The following is an 8,515-nucleotide window of genomic DNA, read 5'->3' as shown; positions in this document are numbered from 1 at the left end:
CAGAGGGGCCAATGAATGTGAAAGAACTTTGAGCAAAAATGACTCATCTGTCAAGTCACAGCATGTGTCTATTAAAAAGAAACACCAGTCCGACATCTAAAAAAGAGACAGAAGTAATTAAGAATTTACAAGTTCTCTCAGTAAAATGGAAAAGGAAAATTTGGCACAATCTGAAATACAGTCTATTCATCTTGTCAAAGTCGTGCATACAGCATGGTGATGACCCCCCTCCAGCCTCCCACCCTCAATCTAACCAAATTTCTTTTTGTCTTTTGCTCTCAAACTCTCCTTGGACTCTGTCTGTTGTGGCTCTTATGGATCCTTTTCCCCTTTCCATAAATCCTGGATTAATTTATTTCTTCCAGGGGTGGCTTGATGACCTTTCTCATTAAACAAATGTAACCCCTTCTATTAGCTTCTGACATATTGATTCTTTATGAATCAATATTTCCTACAGCAAAATAAAAGACCTCTGTATCTAACTGGTGAACACAGAGTATTCTTCAGCAAAATGGAAAAGAACTATAGGCTCCATTGTTAGCTGTAGTTACCTATTGTCCCAGTGATGCTAGAGAGAAAACTAGGCTTGGAACCTGAAATTTAGTTTCTCTAACCTCAGCAGTTAGTCACTCTGGCATTTGGTACCAGTTATTTTTGGTTTCCTTTAGACTTCATGTTTCTCATCTGAATAATGGAACAGTGGAAAAGTTGGATTAGGAATAGTCCAGATTATGTCAAAAGTCCTTTCTTAATTATTCTACTTTTCCCTTGCAAAATGTAAGTTTAATTTCCTAGGGACTTTTTTTTTTTTTTCAGTGACACTTCTCACAATCCTGCAGGAGATTCCTGATGAAGAGTTCTGAGTCTAAGCTGAAATTCACCTTTATAAATGATGACCTTGACAGCATCCGGCTCAACCCTAATCTGAAAGGGAATGATTGGATGAATAGTTCTCACTTATTCAGCAAAGGCATGCCTCCAGCATGCTAGGCTCCTGTGCTCCAGAGCTGGTGACAACACTGAAATCCCCTAGGGACAGGAAATGAAGCATCAGTTATGAGAAGAGGTGGGCTTCACAATGCAGTTTCCAGTCTCTGGAAAATAGAGCTAGGGAGAATTGAGGCATTTGAAAGAACATTTCCTCTGGACTCAGACAGACCTGGTTTGAGTCCCGCATTAGCTGGCTATTAGCCGTGCATTCTTAGACAAGTTACTAAGCTTCACTGAAGCTGAATATCCCCTCTGTGAAAGGAGAACAATTACTTGCCTCATATCTTTATAAGGATTAAGCAAGGTAACTTGGATGAATGTTGGTGTTGCTTAGTTGTTCAGTCATGTCTGACTCTTTGTGACCCCATGAACTGCAGCATGACAGGCTTGCCTGTCCTTCACTATCTCCCAAAGCTTGCTCAAACTCAAGTCCATTGAGTTAGTGATGCCATCCAATGATCTCATCCTCTGTCATCCTCGTCTCCTCCTGCCCTCAGTCTTTACCAGCATCAGGGTCTTTTCCAATGAGTCAGCCCTTCACATCAGGTGGCCAAAGTATTGGAGCTTCAGCCTCAGCATCAGTCCTTCCAATGAGTATTCAGAACTGATTTCCTTTAGGATGGACTATTTTGATCTCTTCACAGTCCAAGAGACTCTCAAGAAGCTTCTCCAATACCACAGTTAGAAAGCATCTATTCTTTGGTGCTCAGTCTTCTTTATGGTCTAACTCTCACATCCATACATGACTACTGGAAAAACCATAGCTTTGACTATACGAACCTTTGTTGGAAAAGTAACGTCTCTGCTTTTTAATATGCTGTCTAGGTTTGACAGTGTATTGAGTAGGTACTTAGAAGTGAACAGAATAATAGCAGATTAAAGTTATTTTTAGTCTCAGTTTCATATAGGTCCCAATAATTGTTGTTTCTTATTTGATAAGTGGTGTCCAACTCTTTGTGACCCCACAGACTAGCCCACCAGGCTGCTCTGACCCTGGGATTTCCCAGGCAAGGATACTGGATTGGGTTGCACTTCCTTCTCCAGGAGACCTTCTGGACCCCTTGGCAGGCAGGTTCTTTATCACTGACCCTCAGGGAAACCCCTCAGTATAGTGGATGCTACCTTCTAAACCGAGAAGCAAAAGAAGATCATGCTATCCCTGAAAGAGAAGGGAGCAGAAGATCAGTTTTGCACCCTTGATGGGCCAGAGTTCACCAACTTTTCTGTGAAGCCATGACAGTAAACGGTGTGAGCTTGTGGACCATAGTTTTTGGTGAATCTATCTATTCAGCTCCGCTGTTGAAGAGCAGATGCAGTCAGAGACATTATGTAAGTGTGAATGAGCCTGGCTATGCTGCAATATTATTTTGTTTATAATCACAGGTAGTGGGCAGAGTTTTCTGGAAGGTTATACATTATTGACCCCTGCTCTGAACTACAAAAGATGTCAGAGCAACAGAAAAAAAAATGTTGGTGAGTAAAGGGGATTTTGGGATAAAGCCACTTATTTACCTTAATATCTTACCCGATTCTCTCCATAACCAGCCTCAGGGTGGGTGGGGTAGGGAGCATCTTCCTTCTACCTTAGGTGAAAGAGGGGGCTTGAAGAGATCACTCGGAGAAGGGCTGTCAGTGAACTAGTGTCAGACTCACACCTGAGACACTTAAATGGCAAGAGACCAGCTGACTCAAGGCTCTAAGAAAGGAGGAACTGAGTCAGGACTTACTTAAACTATCAGAATTTCTAAGGATGAAGGATGGGTCATGGTCTCCTATAAAGTGGGCTCCTTGAAAGAGAGTTGCTTTAGATTTTGCTTGAGAGGGAAGAGTGGACTTGAAAGAAACCAGAGGCATACCATGGGTGGCTCAAGTTTCACAGAGAAGCCCTGCATGATCCACTGAAATGGAGATACATTGACACACATGGAGGGAAGGGAGAAGAGGGAAGGGAAAGCCACGGAGAAGAGGTGGCAAAACTGAGAAATTCACAGCTGTTTCCTGAGAGAGGTGATTTTAACACACCAGCCCCAAGGAGAGCCTGAGTCTTTCCTCTTCAGTTCAGTCAAGGAAGACATCTCTTACCTTTCCCCTCTCTCCTTTTTTTGCATCCCTATTCCTGAGCCCTAAGGGGCCTGGCCTCAGGACTAGGAAGACAGGATAGTACCAGAGCATGTGGAGAAAGAAAAAGGGAGTCAGTATGAATGTCTCCCTGAGGACAGGTGGCCAGTGGACAGTAAGCCAGGTCCAGGAAAGAGAAGTAGCTGCAACTTGATTGAAGTTTAAGTCTTGATTATTTCACTGTAACAGACAAGCTGCTTCTTGATTAGCTGTATGTTAATTACTCATATCTGACCTGAAGGAGTATAACAATGGCCCTAAATATAACCCAGGAACAGAGCATAACTATCCTCACAGGGTATATGTAGAAAGACAAAACCAGACCAGCAATAAAGTTACCTTAAGACTATAGCCCACAAGTACATTTTTTTTTTCAGCATAATGCACACAAATTTTAGTATCCTTTTTATATCCAAGAGTCTGCGACCTAGTCAGAACTGAGCCAGGAGCTCTATGTAGCATTGTGGGTACTGAACTTTCATCTACCGAAACAAGCATTTCAATGGAAATCTCCATTCCTCAAGCGTTGTTATTAGATTGTAAAAGGAGATGGTTAAACAGCTTGGAAAACAGTCTGATGCTGGGAGGGATTGGGGGCAGGAGGAGAAGGGGATGACAGAGGATGAGATGGCTGGATGGCATCACTGACTTGATGGACTTGAGTCTGGGTGTAAACTCCGGGAGTTGGTGATGGACAGGGAGGCCTGGCGTGCTGCGATTCATGGGGTCGCAAAGAGTCGGACACGACTGAGCGACTGAACTGAACTGAAACAGCTTGGGAATCTAAGCTTAAAGATGAAGCCGAGTTCCTTTAACACGGTAAGCTTCCATGCTCCGGACACACTGGATCTGTAAATGTACATCATGGTGCATTAACATCTAAGAATGGTAGCATGATGATACTGTAAAAACACAGGAGTTTTATTTCTTAGAATGGAGCTTTTTGGAAATATAACTTCAAGATGCCTTAGAATCTAAGATTAAAGGCTTAAGATCTTAGCATCATAGAAGCTTAGAAAAGTAGTGGATTTAAAGTACCATAGAGTAACAAATAGAGTCCCAGGAATTTAGAAGTGTAGCTTCTTAGAATCATAACACATAAAATCTTTTAGATCTTATCATCTAGGGATCATAGAATTGTTAAAGGGCAGAATCATAGTATGTTAAAAACCTGTGTAATAGAATTTTTGAGAGATGCAATTTAATCATTGTGGGATCTTAGGTGTTATCTGTTTTAGCTTCTAACATTGTGGAGATTCTTTTATGAGGGTGTTTCTCAAACAGCATTGCAACTGACATTTTTGACTAGATAATTCGTTGTCAGCATGGGAAGGAGAGGTTGCCATCCTGGGCACTGTCATATGTTCCGCAGAATTTCTAGCTTTTACCCAGCACTTTGCAGTAGCACCACCTCCATCATGACAATGAAAAGTACTTTCACCCACTGCCAAGTGTCCCAAGCACTGCTTAACAGCATCTGTTAGCTGATCATCCCTGAGGGAGGAAATTATCTTCTGAGGATTTCCCCAGCACTTCAAATTTAGTGTGTACTCTCTGCTAGGTTTGATCTCATTTGAACCTCACAGTTATTATCTTGCCACTTTACAAGTGAGAAGGCAAAGGTTTAGAGAACTTGAGTTCTTGTGGGTCACACAGCTGATACGGGGGTGGGGAAAGATTTGAAGTCACATATTGGACATTTCTCTAAATGCTGAATTCCCCCCTCAATTTCCGTGTTGGTGGCTTGAACCGTAGGAAAGCAGTTTGTTTTGTTGAACTGATTCCTACTTCTTCTTCCAGTCTTATTCATGATGCAATTATCTTACAGTTATAGCTTGTCAAAAAGCCAGACCGCAGAGGCAGACTCTCTGGAGTCCAATCTGAGATCCATGGTATGTCATCAATGTGACCTTGGAAAGGTCTTCACTTTTTCCGCCTATGTTTCTTCTACTGATGTTTGTTGTCTTTACTGCTGTGTGCATACTGTCCCCAGTTTTAATATGTTTAATACCTCTGTTTTAATATGCTGCATAATTTCAGTTCAGTTCAGTTTAGTCACTCAGTTGTGTCCAGCTTTTTGCAACCCCATGGACTGAAGCCAGCCAGGCCTACCTGTCCAGTACCAACTCCCAGAGCTTGCTTAAACTCATGTCCATCGAGTTGGTGATGCCATCCAACCATCTCATCCTCTGTCGTCCACTTCTCCTCCTGCTTTCAATCTTTCTCAGCATCAGGGTCTTTTCAAATGAGTCAGCTTTTTTCATCAGGTGGCCAAAGTGTTGGAGTTTCAGCTTCAGCATTAGTCCTTCCAATGAATATTCAGGACTGATTTCCTTTAGGATGGACTAGTTGGATCGCCTTGCAGTCCAAGGGACTCTCAGGAGTCTTCTCCAGCACCACAGTTCAAAAGCATCAATTCTTTGGTGCAATATACATAGGCAGGGCTTGGCTGAATGATTCTTCTGTTCTACATGGTGTCAAAGGAGGTCACATGATGTTATTCAGTTGGCATATGGCCTGGTCGTGAGGATCCCAGATGAGTTTGCTGACATGCTTGACTCCTTGTTGGGGTGATGGGGAGGCTGGGCGTGTATGGAACAGCTGACTGAAAGGCAGGTGCAGATTTTCTGGCATGAAGGTCAGACATCTTACATGGTGTTTCTGGGCTCCAAGAGTGAGACTTCTGACAGTCAAGGTGGACAAAGAGTGGCTTTTGTATGACACGTTTCTGGAGCAACTGAGCACCTCGTGGGTCATTTCTCTAATGGTCAGCACAGTCAGAGTCCACCCAGGTCTGAGGGGAAGAGACAGACCCCATCTCACCATGGAGTGTCTAAGAATTCACAGCCATGTTTGAAAACCACTGCACCTACAAAAAGAGACAAGAGCAATGCTTACCTCATCAGGCTGTGAGTCTTAAAACGGCTATACTTGTACAATGCTTAGCATATGAAGAGTAGTCTAAAATATGAGCAGCTTTTGTTTATATGTGAACTCTAATTCACAGGAATATCTCAGAGCTTGCAAGATCCCTGAAGCCTTAAACCTTTCCCAGAGCAGAGGAAGTCTTGAAGGCTGGGTGGGAGCCAGGGCACTTGAGGACACCAGATTAATTTAGACACAGCTCCCAGAGACGGGCTGTGAGATAAAAGCATTTCCATTTTAGAGGGTGAAAGAGCTGCTTCCATAAGTGACCAAGGCAGAAGGGCCGGCCTGGATTTATTCACATCCGTATTGGAGTCGACGGCAAGTGTGTGTGCCTCTTACATGGCAACCGTGCTGAGCACAAGCAACAAATACAGTTAGGAGGTGAAATAATAAATCATTAGCAACCGTGAGCCTTTCCTTGCATGGAACCATGAAGGGGGAGGATCCCCCAAGCAATTCAAACTCAATTACTCTGCTCACAGGGTGTTTGAAATGGAAACAAATGAAGGAGGCAACCTTGGAGGCAGGGGGCATCCATCAGTGCGGCTGAATGCGTTTTTGTCCCGGGCCACTGGTTGGATTTTGTTAAATGGAAACAGGAGGGAAAATACTGAGAAGGACCCCTCACATCTGTAGAGCACGTCTAAGTTAGCAGAGTGGCTTACTGTCTGTCATCCCCTTGAGCTTCCTGGAAGGTTCAAATGGCTGAGTCCATTTTACCAAAGAGGTGACTGAAGTTTACACGCATCAGGAGCCTAACCCAGCATTACAGGCTACCGACTGCCAGGCCTAGAACATGGGCCCTTGGGTCCTCGCCTGCGCTTGTTTCCAGGGTTCTGGTGTGGGAAGAACTGAGCTATAGAGCAAGTGGGGCATTGTTTCTTCTGGAGACTCTGTCTTCTCTTCCATCTCTGTATGTGCTGTGCTTAGTCTGTTGAGTCGTGTCTGACTCTTCGCAACTCCAGGGACTGTAGCCCTCCAGGCTCCTCTGTCTGTGGGATTCTCCAGGTAAGAATACTGGAGTGGGTTGCCATTTCCTACTCCAGGGGATCTTCCTGACCCAGGGATCAAACCCAGGTCTCCTGCATTGAAGGTGGATTCATTACCATCTGAGCCACTAGGGAAGCCCAAGAATACCAGAGTGGGTAGCCTATCCCTTTTCCAGGGAATCTTCCCAACCCAGAAATTGAATGGGAGTCTCCAGCATTGCAGGCAGATTCTTTACCAACTGAGCTACCAGGGAAGCCCCTCTCTTCCATCTGAAGTGAAGTGAAGTCTTCAGTCGTGTCCAGCTGTCTGCGACCCCATGGACTATGACCCATCGGGCTCCTCTGTCAACGGACTTCTCCAGACAAGAATACTGGAGTGGGTTGCCATCCCTTCTCCTTGAGATCTTCCTGACCAGGGGTTGAACCTGTGTCTCCTGCATTGCAGGCAGATTCTTTGCCATCTGAGCCACCACCTACATGCCCTCTATTCTGCAGAATCTCTTCAGGCCTGGGTCTGGTGGGGAGCTATTCCCCTGCAGTAGTGGCTCGTGGAGTTCTGGACCTTATGAAATCTACCAGAGTGACCATATGGCTTGTTAGGACTGCCATGACACAGTGCCAGAGACTGTGTGGCTTACACAACAGGGGTTTATTTTCTCATAATTCTGGAGGCAGGCTGCCCAAGACCCAGGTGTCAGAGGATTGGTTCTGCAGCCTCTCTCCTTGGTTTGTAGGTGCCCATCTTCCTGTGGCTTCATGTGGTCTTCCCTCTGTGTGTGTCTGTGACCTCATTGTCTCTTATCGAGACACTGGTCACATTAGATTAGGGCCTGCCCTAGGGACCTCATTTTAACTTAATCACCTCTTCTGTCTGCAAATGCAGTCACAGTTTCAATGATGCTTAAAGACCAGGCCTACTGAGATTATCTGAAGAGAGAGTTTGGAAAGAGAGTGGAAACCCAGGATGGGGCAATCCAGACCCCGTGCTGACATTCTCACAGGCAAGAGTTGGTTGGAGAAAGAGTCAGTGAAGAGGCTGAGAGAAAGTGACCAAAAACTGGGTATGTCAACAAGAAAAGATGGGAGTCCAGGAAGTAACAACAGAAAAGAGTGTTTTGAGACAGAAGGAGGATTTTCTGAATTTAATAAAAAATAAAAACGGAGAAACAACTGTTGGGTTTGGCAAAATGGAAGACATTATATCCTTGATAAGAAAAGATTTTGTGAGGAAGTAGAGGCAAAAACCTGAATAAAATTACTTGAAAGGAGACCTGAGGTATGCAAGTAGAAATGAAGATTATGATCAACTCTATTAATTTTGAATGAATGGGACTCGGGCTTCAAATGACTATGAACTTGGCTGCTGGCAGCATTATGCTGCTATCTTGCAGCTTTGAATCCAAAGAGTAATAGCACTAGCCCTTAATTACTGTTCCAAGTTCTGATTCAAAACATCCCTGTTGGGACCCCACCTTGGCCTAATTAGTCAT

Source organism: Bos indicus, chromosome 14, assembly GCF_029378745.1.
Source record: "Bos indicus isolate NIAB-ARS_2022 breed Sahiwal x Tharparkar chromosome 14, NIAB-ARS_B.indTharparkar_mat_pri_1.0, whole genome shotgun sequence".
NCBI classification, from domain to species: domain Eukaryota; kingdom Metazoa; phylum Chordata; class Mammalia; order Artiodactyla; family Bovidae; genus Bos; species Bos indicus.
Note: the sequence above shows the minus strand (reverse complement) of the source record.